At 38.2% G+C, this 25,917-nt stretch overlaps 1 long non-coding RNA gene across 1 annotated transcript; it reads right to left on the bottom strand.

Annotated features, from left to right (window-relative positions):
- Nucleotides 1–1,778: 1,778 nt before the first annotated feature.
- Nucleotides 1,779–24,370, bottom strand: LOC139600875 (uncharacterized). Its single transcript, XR_011682694.1, has 2 exons — nt 24,254–24,370; nt 1,779–1,991 (listed from the first exon to the last, which is right to left on the bottom strand). It is a non-coding gene; the product is annotated as an uncharacterized lncRNA (long non-coding RNA).
- Between the last annotated feature and the right edge of the window lie 1,547 nt (nt 24,371–25,917).

Raw genomic sequence — 25,917 nt, 5'->3', positions numbered from 1 at the left:
TTTTAAGACTTAATTCCTCATTGCCTAACAAATTATGGGATTTTTATTCTTTTTTCTTTGGAATTGGTGTCAGTTGCCGTTCCTTTCAAACGTATCTTTTCTATTTCTAACATGTAATTATGGGACTGTAGCAATGAAACCAGGGCTTATTCCAGATAAAAAAATTTTAATATCTTGTATCTTCCCACAGGTGAAATAAATGATGTCCATTAGTGTAGTAGTAGACCACTTTTTTTAATCAAGGAGCATAAGATGAAGTTGAAATGATCTGTACACAGGATCAAGCACCAGGAATAAAAGGCCAGCATAAGCATAGGTATCATTTTATCACTGTTTAATAACTTCCCTAAACAACCCAAAAGTTAAGGTTACATTTTACGGGTAGCATTTTAATGCAAATTAGTTCTTTCATATTTCAGGAGAGTAAGCATGGCAGATATAAAGTTATTGAGCCTTAAAAGTGTTCCTTGGACCAAATTACTCTAATGGCCATCCATTTGTTGTGAATAATCATTTTCAGTCAGGTATATTTCAGTTTATGCAACACAGTTTATATGTACTTTTCCAGAGAGGTGAATGGGAATTTAGGACCAGCATGGAATGAAAACAAAACTTTCATGCCTCCAAGAAAAACTCCTCCTGAAATGGTCAGAATCACATTCTAAAAGTTTCAGACTGGCTCTTCACTCATGATCACTCAGCACACAAGCTTGACAAACCAAGTACAAGCCGTCCACCAGGGCTAGACTCCCACTACCTATTAATTCCTGCAGTTCTTTCACCTGAAAGTGCAGAACAGATGTAAGAACTGGATCTCTCATCCTGGGGGTGGAGGCTGTACCAGGGACTCACTGTATTTGATCTTACCTGCAAGGTGATTGAAGTGAAGCCTTCTGCACAGGTGAGTGTTGCCTCTGTATCTCCTCCCCTTGGCTCTCCTGTGCACACCAGGCTCTGACAGAATTTCTCAATTTAGTTTGTGGACCTATGAGCTGAAATTTGCCCTCCTTACTCTTTTGGTAGTGTTAAATGTCAGTTATTTGAAGATTTGTAGTCATAATTCACTTTTTAGACTGCTTCTTTTTCTCACTTATGGTTAGAGGGAGTGGCATATGTATTTTTAACTAGGAGCTATAAAACATAAAAAGACACAAATCTTAATGCTTTGGCTGAAATGCAGTGAAAATAAATAATGTCTTAAGATCCTAATTAAGGGTCTATTTTTCTAATACAAGATCACTAATAAAGTACACCTGTTTGTGAAGCATGATTCAAATGAAAAGCATACAATTTTTAATAACTACATTTGTCTCATTGAATCCCTCCATCAAACTAGCAGACTCTTTTCCCAGATTCCACAAGAAATAAAAAATGAAACACTTCTATTTGACTGAAAGATTTATAACTCATTTTGGTTTTGATGGACTTGCCATTTATAGCTTTCACATTAAGTTTAACACATTTCAGCATGTCACTATGAGCCTGACATACAGAACAGATATAATAACATTTCTTCCCTGATGTTCAGTCTTGGAGCGTATCCAGTGACTGCTGTCATAGCTGGACCCGCGGTGTGAGGTAGATCATTTTGCATGTGTCACAAACACACACTCATGCCTACATATGTGCAGAATCCAAGATTGTAGAGAAGTCTGGATGACTCACCTCCAGCTTCTCTCTTTTTTTTTTTTGCCAGCTAGTTTGGACACAGATGCCTCTTTTTGTGCAAAGACTTCCAGGATCTTCCTCCACCTGTCTGTTTCTCACAATCTCATTACTTTTTCATTTTTTTCATTTTACATAGTTCATATGTCCTGTTTTTTTTTCAGTCTTGTTGTTTTTCATGCAATCCTTAAGGTATATGAAAACAATGTTTGTACATAAATTAATTAAAATCTCTTTTGGTAAAGTGACACAAAAAAATTTGGTTCATTGATTCTCTGCATGTGACAATACCAGAAGATCCAGATCTTCTTCGGAGACAGGATAATCTGTCAATGAAGAAACAAAAACAAGCAACAAATAAACAAAAAAATAACAGCTAAAACTGCACTTAAAAGCCATATATTAAACTTTACATAATGTACTCGATTCCTAATATATCTGTGTCACAGACATCTTTTCACTAAAAGTCCTTTGTTTAGGATTTTTCCTTCTGAGAAGCTAAGAAGCCTCAGAGACAGAATGTAAACAATGGTTATCTGCTGCTGTGGAATGCAACAGGTCCACCTGTGATTGGCCCACCTTAGATGTTTATAATTAATGGCCAGTCAAGGCCGAGCTATCTCGGACAGAGTCTGAGAGAGCTGCCTCTGTTATCATTCTCTTCTTTTCTATTCTTAGCTTAGCTAGCTTCTGAAAAAAACTGTCCTTCTTTTTCTTTTTAGTATAGTTATAATGTAATATATATATATATCATAAAATAATAAATCAAGCCTTCTGATCGTAGAGTCAACATTCTCGTCTCTTCCTTCACCTGAAAACCCCTGTGACCATGGTCACATATCTGCAAGAATTTATCACTAGAAAAAGTTGTATTCCATCTTGACAAAAATAAGGAAGGAAATTGTTCCTACTTTACAGGAACAATTCTGTTCTACTTAATAAACCCAAAATCTGATGTGATGGATACTCTTTTTTTCTGTAAGTCATTGCACTGAAAACCATTGAATGAGAAAACAAATGGCAGGATAACATGCATACATATTCCAGAATCAGGAACATAACATATGCACATACTCTTCACTATCAAGCCATGATTTTTTTCTAACACATCACATGCATCCATATAGCTTTTTGTGTTTCTCAAAACTAATTTCATATTCTTAGAGAGAAGTAATAAAAGTAATATTCTTAGAGAGAAGTAATAGGTAATAAAATATATTTTCACAGTTGAACACCCAGAAGACCTAATTTTATAACATTTTGAATGAGTATGTAAGTTTTATTGTTTGGGTTTTTTTGTTTTTTCATTGCCAAGAAATCTTTTGGTAGGTGTCCCATGACATATTTCAAATACTTTGCTACAAGAGTAAATAACTTTAGTGTTACTTGAATAATAGTGGTGACATTTTTTTCTTTGTGTGTGTACTCTCTTCTGTTTCTCATAGTGCTTCAATACAACTTTATTGGCTCAGCTTTTTCTGCAGGATGTCAACAACATGTGCATTTAAGGAATCTTTTGACAAGATTAAAAGAGTACTGGTTTTTGTGTTTTCATTTGCACTGTGGATAGTACTATTACCAAAGAAAATCATGGAACAAATAAAATGGTCATGGCCTAGAAGATGATGGCCTAGAAGAGAATCAGCTGAAAGGTGTATGAAAACAAGGTAAACTGTGCATCACAATTTAGAGAGTAATGCAAATTTACCAAGTCACTGGCAGTAGAACTATGTTCTTTTCCAGGTGGAAAATATGTGGATTCGTCAAAAAAATCAGGCAAGTCAAGGATACAAAGAATTCGGCACAGCTGCTAGTGGAAAGTTGGAAAAAAGAAGATTGTGTCTTTCTAGAAAATAATCTTTGGAAAAGATTTAATCAATCTAGGGAAAAATTCACTTACTTTCTTTTCTTAAGGAATTAAAATGTTTCTGCCTGAAATACAGGTTTTTGAATATAGCTTTCTGACCTTAAATTGCCAAATATAATCAGCACATGATATTAGAGTAATGATGACACCACAAACTCTATCATGTTACAATGAAATCAGTTTAACAAAGGACTTATTTTTTAGGCCCAGGTTGTCAATCACATCTTAGGGAAGATGAGCTACTTGTGGGCAAACTTCAGAGTCTCTAAGACAGACTTCTGTAGATGAATATGCGCTAGATTACAATGAGCAGTCAGCTCTGTGACCTGATGCTGCTTCAGGAATATGAGGGCCTCTTGCAGTCCTCTTTGATGTAGCTAATGTGAGGCTGTGAGACCACTTTTTAGAAAACTTTTCTGATAAACAGCTCTCCCTCTGTCTTCAGGTAGCATCTAGTTCCTCAGTCACTCTTCTTGGGTTCTGGAATTACAGCTTCAAAAACTGTGAGATTCCTGAAATGAGGAATTTGAAAAGCAAGATTACTGATGGGCTGCCCTACAGTACTGTGTTGCAACTAATAACAACAAGCAAAGGTGTAGTCCAAGACTTCCTTCTACTGAGCTTGGAAATGGAAAACTTCTTTACAGGAACATCTGCAACTGTACTTCTCAGTGGTGGATCATCCAGCCTGCCTCACCACGGATTTTGGGGGAATGTCCACTCCAGCACTTGGAGCACCTCCTCCCCCTTCTTCTTCACTGGTCTTGGTGTCTGCAGAGTTGTTGCTGTCCCATAGTCTCACTGCTTCCTTTTGGCTGCAGTTGTGCAGACGATTTTCCCCTTCCTACATTCATTATCCCAGGGGCGCTGCCACCGTTACTGATGGGCTCAGCCTTGGTCAGCAGCAGGCTCCTCTTGGAGCTGTCTGACATTGACTCTGTCAAACATGGGGGGAAGCTTCTAATTACACCTGAAGGCCCCCACTTCTAAAATGGCCATGAAAACCCAGCTCAGAACTCCTAATCACAAGTTCAATGAACTCTTCTTTGAAGTCTATGGAACAAAGTTAAAATCTAAGCACTTCAATTCAAATTTCTAGCACAGAGACTTGCCAAAGATGAAGTTTTGATGTTCCTCCAAGCATTTTTCTTCTACTAAGCTTGATGTCTCAGGTGAAAAATGACATTAAGCCAGATGGCATAGCTGTAAAAATATGTGAGTGAAAACACAGTCCTAGGAAAAAAAAGTAAATTTGAATGCTAAAGAATAAAAATGGGGGGGGGGGAAATAAACTACACAATGGAAAGGCTTGAGTGGTGCCCTAAGTAACAAGCAAAAGTCAAGCTAGTGGTGGAGAGGAACTAAGACTAAGCAGGAATGTGCAGAGGTGGGCAGAAGTGGGTAAGGGATGCCACCATGCAGTGGTTGGGGTAGAATGTAGAACACTGTAAACCCACCACTGAATATATTCACTCTGGGAATCTACCCACAGACAATAACTTAGGAGAGAAACTTTAACTATACAGGTTATTATTCTCTGGCAGGTGTGCCACTTGATTGAAGCACTGCCTGTCTTTACAGTGACAGCAAATCATGAAAGCGAGATAAGTACGTGAGTTAGCTGTGCTTTGGGAAGGTACTTCTAATTCCTCTCCTTGAAACACAGCTATAGGTGTTTGATTTTTTAACACAAAAGGCAATCACATCCCAAAACGAAGATGAATGTGTCTCCATATTTCTAAAATGCAGGTGTTGAAATATTTTTCTTTCTCAGTGTAAACACACATAGTGCCTGAAGTACAGCTACTTGGGCATCAAGCAACACAAAGCAGCAATCCATCAGCATGGCAGAGCTGCAGACTCAAGGCAGAGCAGCAGCTGCTAACAGGTGCCTTATTTCATACACCACTATTTGTGTTCAAGCCCTTCCCATTCATTGCTGAGGAATGGAAAATTTGACGTTACCACTCCCTAAAAACTTTTCACACTTTAAATTTCTATAATGGTTCCATTACACTCCGTGTATGTTGGACTAGAAAGTACAACACAGAAGCACAGGTGTGGTATTTGCTGAAGTAAGGAAAAAAAGGACAGAAAGCTATACAAGCTATGAGGTAGGTGTGGTTCATCTGTCACAATGTGAACAGATCAGTGCTTAACAAAAAGAAAGTAAGTTGTGGTTTCACATGGCCAGGGATGACTCACTGTCTGAAAACACAGACTGTAACGGGGTTTTCTGTGAAAAGGAGCCGACACAAACCTCCCTCTGCCACTGGTTATGCCCTAAAAGCACAAAATGAAATGTAGACATTACCATATACTGCTGGGGGTTTCAGCAGGCCCATTCCTTTACAAATGAAATAGCAGGAACACTTTTTAATCAACTTAACCATGTTTTTACAAATATTTGCCTCTGCAATGGTCTTGACTTTCAAATAAAAACAATACAAGAGAGTAAACATATCAAAGAACCAAGGAGGATTATAACACAAAGAACATTTTACTGTGGGTTTATTTGTAGTTTGGTGAGAGGTTTTCTTTTTGTGGTTTCAGATATGTTATTAAGCCCTCATTTTTTTTCAAAGCAAAATACATTTTGTGAAAGCAAAAAAAGCAGTCACTAAGAAGCACTAGACCCTAATATACAAGAAAGCAAATCCCATGGCAAGCATAAAACCCTGCCAATTCATAGCTAAAGAGCAATATCAGCTATAAATTTGATCTAGCTTGTTTCAACCAAGCCCCCTTTTATCTCAAAATCTTTAAGTTGGGTACCAAGAGGATTGCCATGGTTCATCCTCAGCCAGTAATAGGCACCACGGCCACTGGCTCACTCCCTCTGCAGTGGCATGGGGGAGTGAATCGGAACAGCAAAAGTGAGACATTTTGTGGATTGGAATAAATACAGTTTAGTAGGTAAAGCAAAGCAAAGCAAGAAATTCATTTGGCACTTCCCATGGGCAGGGAAGTATTCAGCCATCTCTAGGAAAGCAGAGTTCCATTATGCCCAATGGTTACTTGGGAAGACAAAAGTCATCATTTCAAATGTCCCCCCCTTTTTTTCCTCAGCTTTATAGATTGAGCATGACACCATATGGTCCCTTTCATCACCTAGGGTCAGCTGTGTCCCCACCCAAATCCTTGTGGATCCCGAGCCTCCTGACTGGTGGGGTGCTGTGAAAAGCAGAAAAGGCCCTTGTGCTGTATCACCCATGTGCACCTTCCAAAAGTTATGACTGAAAAAAAGAAAGAAATCATTAAGGTAAGCAGGAACAAGCTGCATGAAGAAGCAGTTTAAAGTGACCCTTATAAATACAAGAAAGATTAGGTGTAAGGTTTCTAGAACTATTTGGTTCTAGAAAAAAATTATAAATTAGTTTGTATGCTGCTGGAAGAAAGTGTATCTTCACAAGCACAAACAGAAGGCTAATCAAATAAATGTATGTCTCACTGTCTTAAATCAACAAGTTTTTCATTCAAGTCAAAAATAGCTATTTTTCCAAATAAAACTATTCATAGCTGTAAGCAATATTAGAACACAGGACAAAAACCCTACACCACAATAGCCATCATGGAACAATCACAATTTTACCAAAGCTTTTGATTTTGTTGTTATTGTCACAAACTTTGAAGATTCACAGTGTCTGACAACAAAATAAAACACACTAAAAAATTCACAATAATGTAAACTTCCTTATGTCCTCCAAAGGTCATATTTGGAATGAACTTGCTTTCTATGCTTTCTTGCATTGTCTCCTAGGACACAATATTTTATGTATAATGCAATTAAGATGTAAAATCTGCATAGATAATTTTATTAATTAATGTTAGCTCTGTAAGCTTTACTGTGAACACCTAGTTAGATATTTTATCATATAAGTCCTTTCCTATCCAAGAATAGAATTTTCCATTCCTGGAAAGAAACAGACATTTCCTGCGGACAAAATATTTCATTTAAGTCTTTGAATATCTGAGTCCAATTCTCAGGTTCTTGGGTGCATAGATCTTTACTGAAGATCTATCAGTTTTTCAGTTTACCAGTTTCAGTATGGACTTTCTCAAATTACAGCTACCTTTGCACAATATTAAGCTGAAGTATTCTAGGAATTGTTTTCCAAGAGATTACTAGAATCTTTCTTTGTGCTTCCTTTAATCCCCATCTGGAACTATTGGATTCTTATGGAAGCCTACAGGTATTAACAAGGCATTTCAGTGCTTATGTTAGTGCTTCATTTGTGATTAGCCTATACTACTAAAGAGTCAACAATTTGGAATTAAAAACACCACCTTACTTGAGCGAATAGATGTGCTTGTGGGCATAGAATCCTGGACTGGATATGAGTTCTTCTCAATGGAAGGAACTTAAGAGTGTAGCTTCAGCAATTACTTAACCTCTTAAACTCCACTAACTCCATCTGAGGACTAGAAATTGGTATTTCTCTCACTCAAATTTATAGGCCTGACCTGTTCAAAATTCTTGTAAGACCAAAAAACCAGTTTGTGTAAATGGAAGAAATTTTCTCATTCACTTCAGCATTTTTAGATCAGGCTTTGAGACAGAGACTTTTGTGTGTGATCTGAATATTGATTCACCATGTAGGAGTTTTTCATTGAGGACAGTAAATCATCTTCATGGAGAGATACAAAAAACACTTTCTAAATATTCTATATCTTTCTTCTGTGTGCCAATATGGTTATTTCCCTATGTCCAGGTAACAGGAACCACCATGTCAGTTTTATCAATGTTCTATTCAAACAATGAAAATGAAAGGGACTTGATTCAGCATGGAAATCTGCTGCTATACAAGATGTGCTACACAAGAAGGCAAACGTGGTAGTTTCAGTTCAGTATTTATGCAACTGAAAAACTGCAGGTGGGAATTAGCAAGCACTCAAGCACTGCCTAAGTGAAACAGATATATGTATTTTAGTCCTATTTGACTCTGGATATTGGAAAAGTCAATGCTCTCACCCTCTGAAAATTTTGCAAACTCAGTAAATGAGAACACATTTTCTAGCCTTGCATCTCTATCTGCCATGCCGAAAAACCATTGTCAGATAAGAGCAATCAGAGCGGAAAAGACAGCTCCAAATTCAGATTGTGCATATTCTGTACATTGTTGTGGTTATTTATTAATTTATTTCTAAAATAGCTGTAGTTTACAGGATTTTGCCAAAGCTACAATACACATGTAGTCAATTCCCCTCAATCCTACTGTTTCTCTTTTCACAAAATTACATTTGAGCCATTTATATGTAGAGCTGATGATGGTTCTCACGTGGATATTACTCAGCTCTTCACCCATATTGATAACATGTGCTGATAATTAGAGTTACTAATGATTGATAAACATCTCATTGGAGTCTATGCAAGATTTGGTGTTGAAAAAACATCAGATTTTTGATGCTTCCACCAATGACAGCTAATGAACACCAGCCTACAGAAGAAATTGCTCTTATTAGACTCCAAGGGCTTTGTGTTCAATTGTCCCCAATTTACTTTTGAGGACATAGCAAGATTATCTTTAATCTATGATCTGCCGTTATTGTGTAGTGGACTCATGCCTTCCTATGTTCTTTTTATTTATACAGCTGAACAACCTTTTGCTATTTGTTTAATTTCCTTCACAAAGTCTGACCCAGGAAGGCTTTTGGCATGTCTCACATTATCTCCATACTACTTGATCTTCTAAAGATAATTGCATTGCTAAGTATAACTTTTTACTGTTCCTGCTAGGGTGTCTGCTTACTCCTGCAATTTTCTTTGTGGTTTTTATTCATCCAGTGAGATCCAGAGCCCTAGCATAAAATTTCCCCTAAAGTTCAGAACATAAATTGTCCTCTTCACTCAGTAAGATTGCACACCTCCAGTTGCTAGTCCTCGATCTTTTCAGTGCAACTGATTTCACAAATCTTAACACACTCATTCACATCCCAGATGCCAGCCACCACAATACTTCCTTAGCATCTGGAAAACTTCTGGCCACACAAGCAATCAAGAAACACAGCAACCTCTAAAAAAATTCATTCATCAGACCATCACCCAGATAACTCATCTTCCACCATCAGCTTCTTGGCATTGGCCTCTTGCCCTAGCCTGAGGTGACTTCCCTCACAGCATTTTCCCCATCTAGCCTGGCCTCTTTGCTAGTTCTGGACAGATCTCATGATGTCACTGCTCAAAGAAAGATCCACAGACCCGTAACTGAGGTCTGTTGTATACTCATTTATGAACCTTATCTAATAAATTCACAAATAATGTCTCCCCTTATGTTAAGAAAGTTAGGAATTCTGCTTTTCTATATATACTTGATCTTTCAAGTACCAAATTAGTGTAACTTAGGGTTTCAATGTCCTGTCAATAATTCATAAATTTTAATGGTTAATTCATGTCATCAATTAAAGCTTTTTTTATCATATATATCCTATCTACACCCAAAGGGGACAAGTCATCATGGCCACAAACCGCTGATCCATTTTCCCGACAATCTCTAACAAATCAGCTATGGCTAACATTTTAATTAGTCATTTTAACTTAGGTCACATCAGTGAAAGAGGTCATATTAACCACCCTTGGATACCCATAGTACTACGACTACATGGCATGCACAACCAGCTGTGGATCAGAGTTATCATGGAGGTGACTGGTCCCTTTTCAGCCAGCAGCTGCTCCCTGACCTCTCTAACACAAGTAATAAGTGTAATAAGTGCTGCTTCCTTTTGTTGATGTCATTTTCCTGAGCAGTCTCATCTGTTCTTGGTTTGATAAAGGCATCCCTCACCTCCTCTCATTTCCCTTTCAGGCTTGCACACACAGAAGTCTTTATTTTTTTTTAGGTGGAGGGTCCAGTACTTGCCAGCTTGCCCCCCCGAGCTCATTTCCATGCTCCCTGACATAACTTTAACACCAGTTAACATTTTTTTGGCATCTCCCACTGATATACATATTGGTGAATCCCTCTCACTCCAAAGAAACAGTGAGGCCAGAAATTATCTCAGCCACAGCCAAAATGATATGCAGAGCAGCCAGGAGTGAATTGACCCTTGATTGTTTTAGACCCCCTGCAGCATGCATGAGTTGATGCCTAGAAAATGGATTGCACATTCGGCCATATGGTGAGGGGCACTGGAATGACAGGAGCTGCTCATTTAGGGAGGATAAGCACCAGAGGGTTCACAGTCTGAGGGGCCACAGTGAGGGTCAGTGTTTAGATGGACTGAGGGAGTTCCACACTCTATAATTCATGGGGAGGGATGTAACTGCTATGATGAAGAATTAGGCTGGTACGAGGAGTAGTGGTCAGGCAGTGCAAACCTCATTTCTGCAATCATTCTATACCTGCAAGGGTGTCTTTATTTCTCTAAATAAATGAGACAAGTCTGCAAACATATATCAAAGCTTCACTCTGCAAGAGAAGAGTAGAAATAACAGCTGGAGAGATATCCATGGCACCAAAAGTAAGATTTTAGAAAGTATTTTTAAGAACATTTCTAGCAACGTATGCTGCTGCTTGGCAAAAGTACTGAACCAATTTTACAGCCAAACTTTGTTAAAATGTCATCATCTTTAATGCAAATAGGTTTGCTTAGTATACAACCTCACAAGAAGTGCAAAGGTGGATTATTGGCTCAGAAAATAAAATCGTTAGGCTTTGAAATACAGAAAGAACATTAAAAAGAAAAAAACTCTGTGAAAATTTCACTAGAAGGATTTTCTCAAAATGTAAATATTTTTGAACAGTAAGTACTGGAAAGCTTTCATTATCAATGCCATTCTTATTGTTTCTGCTGTATAAAGACATCTGAGAAAGCACATGAAAACTATTCAGTGAACCCATTAAAAACAGAAGCATTATCTGAAAAGCAAATTCTAATCACATATAAATTTAAATCTCATAATAATCCTATAATAGAAGCAAAAGAACTATTATTTCAGCATAGACAGTGCTGGCATGGGGTGTAATTTAACTTGAATCTCACAGTTCTGTCAGACTAACCAATGCCCTTGGTGCCTTGATAAACTACAAGGAGCAGATGCATAATAAGATGACTCAGACAGCTTGCTGAAGTTTCATCTGCCAGTGGGATCCACTTGGTACAGCCAGATCCCTTTGCCAAGTCTACTTTCTCACTCTTTATAGATAGCACTACTCCAGTAGCAGTTCTGATCTATCCAGCTGCTCCACACACAATCTCAGAAAGAAATCCTTCACTATGCTTAGTTACGAGGGCTACAAAGAACACTAAGACCTACCCACTACTCCTTAGCAGGTGGTTCAGCATTTTTAAAAGCCCTAGAGATGACAAAACTCAGCTTCCAGAAATGGTTCAGGACAAAGTGGACCTTGAGTCCAAAAGAATGTGAGGGCTCAACATCAGAAACCAGGGCTGGGATTTAAGTTCTAAATTTTTAATAGAAAACTCTAACTGTAGAAGTACTGAATTTCTTATGTGCAGTTCCTGAAATCATTTGGCTTCCCAGCTATGATATTGCAGTTCCCTTTAGAAGGTTTCTTTCTACATGTACATTTCCATGGCACAGTTTAACTCCTCACTTGAATTGCTCCACTAAAGCTTGCCTAACCTTGAGAGAGTCATGCTCTGAGGGCTCCTCTGAGCTTCGAGTCAGAAATGCTGTCCCGGGTCAAGTATGTCTGTGCAATTCCTCCAAAGTTCATCCCAGGGTTCTGTGATTGCAGCAAGCCATGTTATTCTATCATGCCTTTGCTCAAATATAGGAGCAGAACTTTTTTGATTTTTCTAGAGGGTATTCTAGCTTCTAGGTTTAGCCTGGAAAAAAAAAGAAGTCCCTGGGGACACCTTAAAACAGCCTTTCAATATTTAAAGGAGTCTTATAAAAAAGATGGAGAAAGATTTTTTTATCAGGTCCTGAAGTGACAGTACAAAAGGCAACAATTTTAAAGTGAAAGAAGGTATGTAAAGAGACAAAAGGAATAAATTCTTTACAGTGAGTGTGGTGAGACACTGGAACAAGTTGCTTAGACAAGCTGTGAAGGCCCAGTGCATGGAAGTGTTCAAGGACAGGTTGGATGAGGCTTTGAGCAACCTGATCTAGTGGAAGGTGTCCCTGCCTGTGTCAGGTCCCTTCCAACGCAACCCATTCTATGATTCTGGGTTTCTATTACTTACTTCTTTGTGAAGAGTCACAAAAATACCAGCTTCATCTAAAGAGCTGAGTAACCATGCTAGGAGTATTTACATTAAGATTTATATCCTCTTTTTCTTCATGTAAGCTGTTGCACAGTGTTGCTTAGAAAACAATTAGGGTCTTCCTAAAATGTAGCACTCAAACGGGGAATCAAATCTCTCAAAAAGGACAGGACAGTCAGTCAATTAAATGGTGCCACAAATCTTTCTTGCAAGGGTCCTTACAATGGCCCATTTACCAAACTATATGTGCTGATGAATTCTTATGATCCTGTGTCTTTCTGTGTGGTGCAGTAAACAGTCTCTTGGGGTTTGTGCTGTGATCATCTCATTCTGCACATTTCTTACCAGATCCCATACCTATTTATCATGATTCCTCCATTTTGATATATTTCAAAACTTTCCTTCACACTTGACAGTCCCATGTCTCAAAAATTTGCAGAAAGGGTGCATATTTTCCATTTTTCCATATTTCCTCATTAATCTTCAGATTATGGACAAAACAACAGCATTCCATTGGTTTGGAGGTTTCTTTTTTATTGAAAATAAAAGCAATAATGGAATATTTATAGATCCTCATTATTCAGAAACACTCTTAATTCCTAGGAAGTAACAGAAATTCTTTTGATATTTTATATAAGTTAACAATCTTCTCTCTCTTACTTTGGCTACCAACCACTTTTAAGTAGTGCAATTGTGAAATGGACTCTTTAGATGCAAAACATTAACCTCCACTAACAGACTTTTGCTTAAGTAATGAAACTGTATCCAAATACTCATTTCTTACTACAGCATATCAGCACTGCCCACACACTCAAGTTGAAGATTGTACAAGCACATGTACTTCTGGTTAGGCATCCTAAAAAAACTACTTGAGTTTCAGTTTAGGGATACTCTTCTGCTTAGCTGCTTGCTTCCATATTTTGGGGGTTCAGTTTTGTGAAGCTGAAATGTGATAAACTGAAAAACATAAACTGGGTCCCTCTTATAAGTCATTAATAGGGCAGGGATTTTTTTTTTTCTTTTTTTTCTGGGGTTGGTTGATTGGGTTTTTTTTCTAATGTGATTTCTACCCTAAGGTGAAAGACAATGCTCTGATGAATTTAGTGAAAATTATGGTTCTATAGTGAGCACAGAGTCAAGATTTCTGGGTTATGGTCTTGGACATTACTAAATTATGCATAACTTTTTATGGTTTCTCTTCCCCATTAATACATTGGATTATCATAAAAATTAATGATTTTCCTACCAGATCCTTCAAATCAAATACTGTTCATCAAGTCAAAACTGAGATAACTTTTAAACCCTACAGTCTCTTTAAAAACGTATCAACAGACTCCAGAAAAACAAGTTCTAGAACTTGAATATCCATGAAGAAAAAGTTCAGAAACAGATTGGGGAAAATGTTTTAGCATAGGATTTTTTCAGCACAAAACCAGACATGTCAATGACATTTTTATGTCCTTTTCATAGTAAGTTGCAGAGTGAAGCCAGCCAATCTGCAAAAATTGAACATGTACCATAAGTCAGCAAATATTCCTCCTGTTGCCTGAGCTGTTTGATCTCACAGTCTAGAAGGGAAGCAGAACTATATTTAATGACTCTTGCAGCCAGAATTTCAATTTAAAAAAACCATCCCTGAGCTCTATAGTCCTTTGAAATACAAAACCCTCCTCTCGTTTTCCTGTTCAGAGAGCTTGAAACAGATGACGGCAGGATCCTTCCAGTACATTGCTGACAGGTATCTGTCTGCCAGGATTCCATCCGGAAGCCAAATTCACAGAGGGCAAGGGTTGAGGTGAACCTTATGCATCCACAGACAAGCCTTAAAACAGCCAAGTGCAGCAGAGAAGACTTTTGAGAACCTCCACAAGGATGTCAGAAGCAGTGTTCAAGGGCTTGTTTAAGTGTTAAGGCAATGGGGAAGATATGCTTCAGTCCCTTGCACTTGTATCGTAGGTGATGAAGTCTACAACTGAATGAGGTCCAAGGACATTGTAAAGTGACACAAATACTGGAGATATTTTGTCAGCATCTGCATTACCAGGTCCTCAAAAATATATTATTCATAGGTTGCTCATGTGCTATGCCCCCCCCCCCACCAAAAAAGTTAGCACTGGCTTTACTATTTCATTTCTTGGGATAAATAGCAGATTCTCCTCTGCCACAGGAATATTTGCACTTTCTGTTGAAAAGAGAAGCTGGGATTCATCACTGTAATGCAAGCAACACAAATATTACTTCTTCTAGAGTTTTGTCTTTACCTTTGAAGAAAAAAAAGGAGTCTTTATGTAATTCCTATGTTATGTTAATGAGGGGTAAGATAACACAAAAGCCAAAGCCTCTTCAGTTGGTCTTACCAAAGGAAAGTTTTACACAGGTTAATGTGTGACAGATGGTAATGACAGACTCTGAAGAGTTGTTCAAGAAAATAAGATAACTGAGGCTAGAACAAGAGCATTGCCAACAAAGAAAGGGTAAAAATTAATAGAATTTGTAGGCACTAAATGGAGCATTAGGAATGTGGATATTTATAGAATAAAGCAGGAGAAAAGAGTAAAAAACTTCCACCAATATTCTCTGCACAACATGATATTCATGCTGGGGTGGAGCACAGAAACACTGATAAAAAGGATTTTACCTACATTTCCTATTTAGCATTCCTCTCCATTTTCCTCTGCTTCATATTAGTGTGCTTAGAAAGATAGGTGGCACCAATTTATATTAGCTTGAACTTATTCCTCTGCAAGTAGCTTATTTAACTTGAAATGCAAAACTATTTCACATTCCAGGACCTAAATGCCAACAGTGTAAGGAGAAAGTCCTTTGCAGTTAGGATGATGGGTTGTGATTCTATAAGCATTTAGTGACAGGAAAGAGTTTGTATATATTCCTCTCCTAGTCAGGCATCTTAACCAAGGTTAAAATTTCTGTTATAATATCCTTTAAGTATGGCCATCTCTCTTTGATAAAGATAAACTTTATTTCTTGACAGTCTGAGGTGAAACATTGTGGTTTTGTGAATGAGGTGAATATCCTGATTGCATTTTGCAAACTGGGATTTCTGTCTCTGTCACACTGTAACATAAATCACATACCATGTATGAATGCATCATTTAAATTCACATAGGTTTATGGCAGACTGTGACAGTTCTTACTCTCAAGAGTCTGCCAGTAATGGTCTCAGACCCTGACATCAGTGCCTTTTGGCAATTGAACTACACGAGATATGTATCAGCAAATGATGCTGATTGTAGATAAGGGGCAAAAAATAAATGATGAAGATAAGTCTTACTTCCTTACTAACAGAAAAAAAAAAAACTGGTAAAAGAGTATCTTCAATTACTGATATACAGAGAACCTGAAGAACCAATGGCTGTTTACTGTGAAATGACAAAGTGCTGATGGAAAATCTCTTTGGCAGCATGTGAGGAAATTGGGAAGTGAACAAAAGACAAAAGAAACAGCTCATGTAAAATTTCCTGCCTGCACAAAAATCCTATATCAACCTTCCTAGCTCTACAGAAATTAGGTTAAATGTTTTATTCCTCAGATTTATTACTTTTAAGTGCCTCAAATTTCTAAAATGTTTCCAGAATTGAATGGTTGTTTATGTTAAAAGGCGCACAGCACAATGTTAACATGAGATAGGGAATTGCAGAAGTGCCACTGAAACAAACCATTGCAAGAGGTGTCATTTGGAATATTGTGTGCTGGGCTGGTCATCTATGTTCAAAAAAGATAGAATTAAACTGGAAGAGAAGCAGAAACAATCTATAAAAATGATTAAGTAATGAGAAGGACTTACAATGAGACCTTGCAGAGGTTTTTTAGCCAAGGTTGTTTGGCCAATCAAAAAAAGAATTGGAAGAGGATAAATGAGGTATCTAGATATATGTCTCTATAGAATGGCTTAAGCTAAATACATGCACTAACATAAAATCAAATAACTGTAAATTGATCAGGAATAAATATATTCTGGAAATTCCTAGTATCTGAGAAGCAAAATTTTAAGAGTTTCCACACGGGCTCTGGGCAAAAGTGAAACTAAATTTGTCTTAAGATGAACTTCAGTTGATCTATAGGGAGAGCTATGTAACAGAGTAAGGCAATGTCTGGGACTAGGACACTGGTGGCTCACTTCAGTCCTCTAGACAGCATCAGCTAGTGCCATATCCTCAGGCACTGCTCCTGGCCTCCACCTCCCAGCCCAGAAAAGTTCTTCTACAAGATCTACTGAGTTTTGCAGGTAAGTTATAGTATCCCAAATGACATGGGGTGACCATCTCTAAGCTTCTGAGTCAGGCTGTGGGCATGGGCAATCAGACTTCACATAGGTCATAGGCAGAGACATACCCTAAGTACCTGGAACTTTATGAGCTTGTATTGAATTTATAGCATGTTCTCAAAGCATTTTATATGTCACATATGGAGGCATGGGAGGATTTCCCCAGGTGGATGCTCTAGTTTCTAAGAGAGGCAGATTTTTCTTTCAGCTTTGAAACTGGAAAGTATTCACCATAACTGCAGGGAGGAAGTTTACAAGATACATTTGAGGGTCATAGTGCATTATACAGCTCAAGGCTGACACTAAGGGTTAAAGTTACTGATCAAGGGAGGGGGTTTTCCCCCAAGTTTTAGTTTAAAGGATTTTTTTCTCTTGCCTTTCTATATAGAGAAGAAATTAGTCAGTCCTTGAGTGAGTTTTGTTTAACATGTACTATGCCAGTAGAGAGAAGTTCTCAGTTTCTCACTCATGCTTCCCATGGCACAGCTGTGACACTTAGCCTGTGTAAAACTATAAATTCAGTACAGGGTGACGCAGATGCTTTGCAGTCTAGGGGATTATTTACTTGTGGAGTCTCTACAGCCTTTGGAACTAGAGATTTTTCCTCAGTTGCCCACAGCTCTGAGTGTTTTAACCCACATGATCCAGACTGTCTACTAGATCATGACCTAGACTGTCTCTTCCAGCCATATGCTCCTATTTTTATGGCCATATTAGCATAATAATCAATGCTGAATTCTAGGAGAACTTGCATTATGCTGCCCTGAATTTTCTGTGAAGGCTAGCAAGTATGTATTTTTACATTGATTTGCTAGCTGCTGGACATGTTTTTCCACATGTCAAACTAAATAGATGCTATTTTACATATTCAGTGTCTTTGCTGTAGTCTGGCTCTTTTCCAGAATCATCTCAATAGATTTTTAGAGTTTCTCTTTTTTTTTTAAATAAAGTTCTCATACATATTGGATGTACTACTTGAAAAATTCTCAGCAAGGTGCATAGCTACAGTTACATGTTTAAAAGTATCCACACAACTCTAAGTACAAGATAACATAATGCACAGAGAACATAACCCATACTATATTAAGCTGTGAGCATTGTATGTGCCATTTAAGTTTTCAATTGTTTTTTCTGAGGCTGCTGTGTGGTTATGAGGAAGGGAGTATAAATGGCCAGGTAGAAATTAAATGCAAGAGTTAAAACATTTAGCGATACAATGTGACTGTAAAAAAAAATATAAACCTTCAACATAATAGATGGGATAGTAATGAAAAAAATGTTTAACTGACTTCTTTCTCCCAAGAAAATAATGGTGTCTCAAGATCTTAGTACTTATATTTTAAAGCCCCCCTGGGAGAGGTTTTGGGAGAAAAATAACAAAATTACCTCCTGAGACAGCCACTGCTTCAGGACGGGGCTGGGTGAGAACGTGAGCTGTCACAGAAATGCAGTGCTGAGTCAGAGTATTCTGGTGGGAAATGCCCAGGTTTAGGATGCCTGTGAGTTTACCAGGGAAAGTGAGCCAGCATGTAAGCTCTGACACTGCCCACCCTCCTGGCCTGGGCATGAGGAAGCAAACCAGGATCCTGGTGCAGAGAGCTGCAGTTACTCTTTCCAGTATCTCAGTCATTAGTCACAGCTGTCACCTGAGACCTGGCAGCTGACTCCAGGCCAAAATCAGCAGGCTGGCTGCAATCACAGAATGTAATAATATATTGAAGGAAGGAGGAATTACACTAGATATCTCGTCTCATATTTTATTTCCTTGCCCTGTCACTAGAAATAGAGGCTGCTGGAGCTGAAACCAGTGTACACAGATGCAAATCAAAGAATCACAGAATAAATTAGGTTGAAAACTACCTCTGACATCATTGAAATCCAACCCATGACCAGCCACCGTGTCAACTAGACCCTGGCACTAAACACCACATCCAGTCTGTCCTTAAATACCTCCCTGGACAGTGATTCCACACCTCACTAGGGAGTCCATTCCAATGTCTAATCAACCTTTCTGTGAAGAAATTGCTCCTAATGTCCAAACCAAACCTCCCCTGATGCACATTAATACTATGTCCTCTTGTCCTGTCACTGGTTGCCTGGGAGAAGAGACTGACCCCACCTGACCACAGCCTCCTTTCAGGTACTTGGAGAGAGCAACAAGGGCCCCCTGAGCCTCCTCTTCTCCAGGCTAAACACCCCCGGCTCCCTCAGCTGCTCCTCGCAGGACTTGTGCACCAGACCCTTCACCAGCTCCACTGCCCTTCTCTGGACACGTTCCAGCACCTCCATGTACTTTCCGAATTGAGGGGACAGAATTTCCTTTTGGCTCTGCTATGTTTTAAGCCACTTTCAGGAGGAGTAAAAAGCTCTCTTGACCTGGACCTGAAATGAGCTAGAAATGCACATTAAGGTTGACAAGACCTTAGGTTCTTGCTTTCTGGTGCTGCTGAGATAGAGATCCTGACTGAATCCATAAGTCTTTCCAGTCACTGACATGCCAAACCCAGATACAAATTTAGCATGTTAGCAGGAACATTGATGACTGAACTCAGGGCTGAGGTTCAGTCATAAAACTATTGCAACTTCCTCTGATACAGAGGCATAGCAGAGGAAGTCTGAAGGAGGCAATTGTGTTTGGCTAAGAGCTGGACAGTGCTGAACTTTGTGTAGGGAGATGGCCATGTATAGACTGTGGTTCATTTTATTTGTTTTCCTAAGTAATGCAATGTTACTGTGAACAGCATCTTGAAAATGCTCTCCATGCTCAGAGCTCCCAGGAGCAGAACAGCAGGTAGAGAACATTTTTCAGGCTTGCTGAAGCAATCCAAGCTTAGCACACAGGCATCTGATATCCAAAATCTCTTTTAAATGTGTAAGCATGACTGGATTCAATTCCAGGCAAGTAACTTTTTCTAAAGTCTCATTGAGATCAGAGTGTGGTAGGCATGGAAAGATTATATACTTTATTTCAGAAGTCCTTTTAACTTTGTCTTAGCAAAAGATTGATCAAATTTCTGCTAAAAAAGCCAAGAACTCTTTTTTATGGATTCATTCTGTATGTGAATGAAGGCTTCAGTGTCTTCTCAAGGAAACTGGTGACATGTCCTTCTTTATTCTTCATGACAGTGACATCAATTTTAAAGGAGCTTGTCTTTAGCATTTCTTCCAACTCTAACTAGCGTGCTTTTTTTACTATAAACCTTCTCCAGAAAAAAAGAACTTTGTATGTTCTGGGAATGTAAAAGGTTAAAAGAACCATATCTAATTCCAGAATCAATCTAATTGGCATTTTTATGCATTCAGTTCACAAAGCAATGCTACCAGGTGCTTCTTTGCATCACATTCTGGTGAAAAGAGGTCCAAGAGAAGAATTCCCATCTCTTTTACTCTGCAACAACAGAGTTCAATAAACACAGGCTGGAGGTAGAAACACACTTGAATTTCTGGAGGTGCTCCTCTTTTCTCACATCTGGGAAAGTAGGAATCAGATCACATGTGTGATCTTTGTACCTGGCCTGCTCTATCAGTTAGTTCATTCTGTTTTCTCCACAACTTGAATTTTTTTTCTTCTCTTTCATTCTCCGAGGACGTTCAGCCTCTCAACCCCAAAGTAGTGCTTATATAACTATTACTATTCTACAGCCATGGGACCATTCAGAAGGATAACCACTGAAGTCTTATATAAAAGAAGGGCACAGCATGGTTCATATTGTTTTTCCTGTATCAGCTAAAGCAGTAGAACGGCTTGCATGGTCTTCTCTCTGTACTGGTAAAGTTGGAGCTTTATAACTTGAATTTGAAAATGGGCCAAGAAAACAAGCTACAACTCAGGACAACACTATGTAAAACAAAAGAGGGATTAAATGCAGAGCAAAAAATCTTTGAAACTTAAATGAATTTTTACTCTTGAATTAACTCCTTGCAATTAAATATCTTTATAGTCATATTAGCCATCCTATGTCACAAATGTCTTTTGTCCCTTAATAAAAAAATGCAATCAATCATGATTAAAAAGAAAAAAACAATTAGGAATTTCTTATTCCATTTGGCAAAACAATGAGCAGCAGGTTACTTATGCAAATATAATCTCACAAGCCTTATTTTCTCAAATGCCACAGTTGTCTTCTACTTTAATTTTTATTTCATGGTACCACTTTCCTCAGACCTATTTCCCTGGCCTTACTGTTTTGCCAGCTGATGGTTGAATGAATCAGCCTTAGATAAAAAAGGCTGGCTTCTGGAAGGCAGAGTTATTGAGGGCAACTGATGACAAACCACTGAAGTTAGTAGGTGTTAGCCATTAAATTGTTCTTAATGAATGAATTCCACAGCAGCAAAAGCAGTATTCACCAGACAATGAGAAAAGTGGCTGGGTGTACTCATGCAGTGCATGGAAATGACACAACAGAAAACACAGTGTTCTGGAATGGAGCGGCATCCACGTCTCCTCATTCTACAAAAGCATATAGTGTACATTTATTACAGCAAAAGTAAACACAGAGGAAAAAAAAGTGATAGAGATGTTTGCTTCCACATGCCACAGATAAAGATCAGATATAAAATACAACAGGGAAAGGTAGGCTATAATGAAGGCTGACATGTCACAGACCTTAATTTATGCATAGGTGTTCTGGTCAGATCTCTTGGATCAGAGCCAAATTACTGAATTTAAGCCACAGAAGCTAACCTGAACTCTAGTGCATTTCAAAAGAAGAGAGTCTAGGCATTACGGGAGGTAGAGGAGTTGGTGACAAGGATGTGATGTCCACATTCTGGTTTTAATGCTTTCCTGAGAACCAAGCCTAGTCTGATCCTGCTCATTAAACACCCATCAACTGTTGGAGGGCAGGTATCCTCCTGCAGCATTTTTACCAGGTTAGTTTCAGAAAAATAGAAATCCAGTCTGCCTTATCCAAGTGTGAACTCTAAGGTCAGCAAGGGAATTCACACTCTTGCTCCTTATCCTAACTAGAAGACCTAGCATAAAGTCTATGGATGTGTCTACCCAGCTGTATCTTTAGGGAACTCACATTTGTGACACTACATTCTCAGCCTCCTTCACTTACATATATACTATTAATAAGGTATTATGACCCAATAGTTCCTACATTCTTTGGCTCAGATTTTACAGTAGCCCATAAAACAGAGTCATTTCTCCCTTTCTGCTAAGGAACTGATTGAACACCTGCTGCACTTCTGTGGACGTCTTTCTGATGAGTTCAAGCAAGCATGGAACAACTTCCAGGTAAAATGCTCAATCAGTTGCTTTGAGTTGGGTTTTTAAGTGAATTTAATTGTTATTCAGTAGTGCTGTTTTGTATCAGAATCAGTGCAGGACTTATTTTGTATTGGCAAGAGCAGAGATTCCTTCTGCTGAGAAGACAGGAGATGGTACAGAGCCAACTACAGTTTCTGCAGTTCCAGCGCTTTTCCAACACCTTCCAACACCAACACCTTGGCAGGTGTTGCAGCAAAATCTGACCATAAGCACTGTATCAGTTTTTTACATCTACTGCTCTCTGCAGTAACATCTTTTTTTTTTTCACTTTTGCCATGACTGGGTATATTTTGTATTGCGCTTTTCCTCTATTAGCCCAAGGCCTGACAATAGTATAATTTCACAGCAACTACAAATACTATTTACATTTAAAAAGTACTCAAATATTCTCCTGTATGAAACCCCAAACTGCTCCATGCTTCACGCTGGTCTGTAAAGCAGATCTCTGTGACTATATTCTTACACCATTGCATCATGAGGCATGTACCACAGTAAAGTACTGCCAGCAAAGCCACATCTCTGTCCAGGGAGCATATCCCTTTTCACTCAGCAATTTCTCTGCTGCAAGGGTATGGTTCATTTCCTCTAGCTGAAAAGCAGGTCCCTAGAGGAAAGTGCCTGCTGCACATGAAAATACACTGTCAGGCAAAAGTGATGCATGCTTTGGTTTTAATGTTTAATGTGATTCCATGATGACCCTCAGCCCACACAGCAAGAACTTTTAACCTAGATGATATTGGGCAACAGAGAGAATCAGTTAAACAAATGTACTTTCTGTTCAGCAAATCACTCCCTATATGTTCTACCACTGAGCATTTTTATTGTAAAATTAGGTTTGTTTGAAGTAAAGCTGGCAGATAATTTTTTGATTAAATAATTGTCAGTCAGAAACTATTGATGTGTCCAAATAGAAAGGTATTACTGAGAAGTACTCACTCTACTTCTAAAGGACAAAGCTGGACTCCTCCAATTCAGACGGAAGGCAGATGTTCACTGACCTTAAAAGAGCTTCAGACAGGCACTCGGGGGTAAAATCCAGCTATGGCGTTCATGCCTTGCGTATGTCAGCTCATGGATCTGAAACTCACACACCCACATACTCAGCAGGTTTTCTGTTTTCTGTACTATTAAGTCATCTATCCATATGCTCTCTCCAAGCAGATAATGCAGTCATCCATGTGAAGTGTAGTATCTCCCACAGGAATGACTGAGGAACAGAGATTTACTCAGAACCATGATTCAGGCATTTGACTAAAATCGACCATTTCAGGGAAGAGGAGAGAAAGAAAGAGAGAGAAAGAAAGAAAGACACAGAGAAAGAAGGAGAAAAAGAAAGAAAGAAAGAAAGAAAGAAAGAAAGAAAGAAAGAAAGAAAGAAAGAAAGAAAGAAAGAAAGAAAGAAAGAAAGAAAGAAAGAAAGAAAGAGAAAGAAAGAAAGAAAGAAAGAAAGAAAGAAAGAAAGAAAGAAAGAAAGAAAGAAAGAAAGAAAGAAAGAAAGAAAGAAAGAAAGAAAGAAAAAGAAATTCAATCCTCTAACATACTTGGACAGAGCAGAGACTTTAACAGAGCTCTAGATTTCTAGGGTGCTAGTTGTTGACCTATTATATAGTATGGATTGTCTTTTTACTGGGAACTTTGAAACGTCCTAATGCCATCTCAATGTATAATATCTACACACGCCTCAAACCATCAAATCTGCACCAAAAAATCACCATGGAAGATAGAAAAGATGTTTTTACTGAGTTTAACACAACTGTTTGTACCACAGGAGTGGGAAAATCAATACTGCTTTGCACTTGTGCGATCCTTTGAGAACTCATATTCTTTTTTTAAGGAATTAATGTATTCATGTTCATGGATCTCTTGAGGTAGGTATTATCCTAATTTTGAGAAAAATGTAGCATCAAGGTAAGTAGTTCTCCATACTAAATAAAAATTCATTGACAGAACTGCAAAAATAACATAAACACATTGATCTCACCCTTACCTGTGGCATTATCCTTTACTAAAAATTGTTCTTCCTTCTGAAGGTATCCCAGTTAGAGATGAAGGGAAAGATGCTCTTTCACCTCATCTATGCTGAATTTTCTCCTTTTCTCCAGAGGGGTTCAAGTGCTGTCTATAAGGAAAAAGCAAATTACATAGATCATCCAGTACTCTTATAAAATGTATCCATAAACAAAGCAGCTTGAAGTATTTTGGCCTTGGATCTCCTTTCCCAATGTTGAAAAATCTCTACTGTACACTAGAGAAATCATGATGGATTTTTTTTTACAACTTTTTCATTAGAGCATCACACTTCAACAAACTATTTCAATGAATCACTTTCCTTTTTTTTTTCCCCAATGAAAACACATTTTACTGAGAAATTTCTAACCACTTGACTTTCAGAATAAGTTAATAACCTGGACCTAAATCCTGAATTTCTTCTTGAGGCATCATCCTCATAGCTCATCATCCCTTCAAGGATTTGATCTGCCAAATAAAAAATTTGGGAGTAGTACTAGAAATAACAATGTTGTACCATTTGTATTTTGTTAAGAAAGCAATTTTATTCATAATGAAAACCCCCTGCCAAGTTTCTTTTGACTGCAGTGACATCTACTGGTACCCAGAAAATTTTCTGGACATGAAGAAAACAATCAAAATCAAACTAAGTAAAAATGCCCAGCATCTTGGGATTTTTACTTCTAAGGAAAGACAGAAAAAAAGCACATGTTCCAGAATCCAAGCATATATCCTCCCAAGAACTGCAGGCCTGCTCATGTGTCTTGATGTCAGAATACATGGTTCAAATGGAGAGAGAGCAAATGTAAGTGATTTAAAAGGCAATGGAACTAGATCACCTGATGCAGGAGGAGGGGATCACTGCTCACTTTCTATTCCAAAGTGAACAAAAGAAAGGAAAAGACTGCAACAGGGAAAAGCATTAAGGACAGCTGAGCAGTCTATAGAAGCAGTCCACAGTGCCAGCAGATGTAGCAGTGGGCTGATGGCTTGAACTGTCAGACATCTCCTCCCTGAGACTGAAATCAAACACCACTAAAGTGAAACCAGCACAGTGGTTAGCTGAGGAGCTGAAATCCTGCACAGACCACCCTTGAGCATCCAAACCCCATCTCCTGCTTTGTTTGAGGGGTGCACAGTTGTTTACTGCATGTATCCTCCAGGAGATTGTATCCTTAACAGCACTGGGGTTGGTGGCTGCATCTTCATTCTACTCACTAAGATAGTCCTTGTTCTGCCTCTACCTCTCAAATATATAGTAGGTGCTTAAGAAAATACTATATAAAAGCTAAGTATTTTTATAAGATACTCATTTAGCTATTTTTCATTGTAAAACCTCTCTTGCCATGTTTTTTTCTTTTGGGGTTTAACTGCAAATTCATAAGAAGAACATACAACATTTATGAGGCATTATCAAACATATCCTTGAAGCAATGCCATGCAGAGTAATACCCTCAAAAGCTATTTATATATAAGGATCTCCCCATTTTCTTTCTCAAACAAACAGAAAATTTTGTATACTTTAGCTGAAGTCTATGTGGAAACATGCACAATGAAGAAAGCATTTACAAATTTGTCCTTTCTTTAATAATTTTGAAAATCAGTACTGAGCATATTCAGGTATCAAATTCTTACTAGATATTT

The sequence above is a fragment of the Agelaius tricolor genome, unplaced genomic scaffold (assembly GCF_023055355.1).
Source record: "Agelaius tricolor isolate 1412-34295 unplaced genomic scaffold, bAgeTri1.0.p SCAF_2, whole genome shotgun sequence".
NCBI lineage: Eukaryota > Metazoa > Chordata > Aves > Passeriformes > Icteridae > Agelaius > Agelaius tricolor.
Note: the sequence above shows the minus strand (reverse complement) of the source record. Positions and strands in the feature narration are given on the sequence as shown.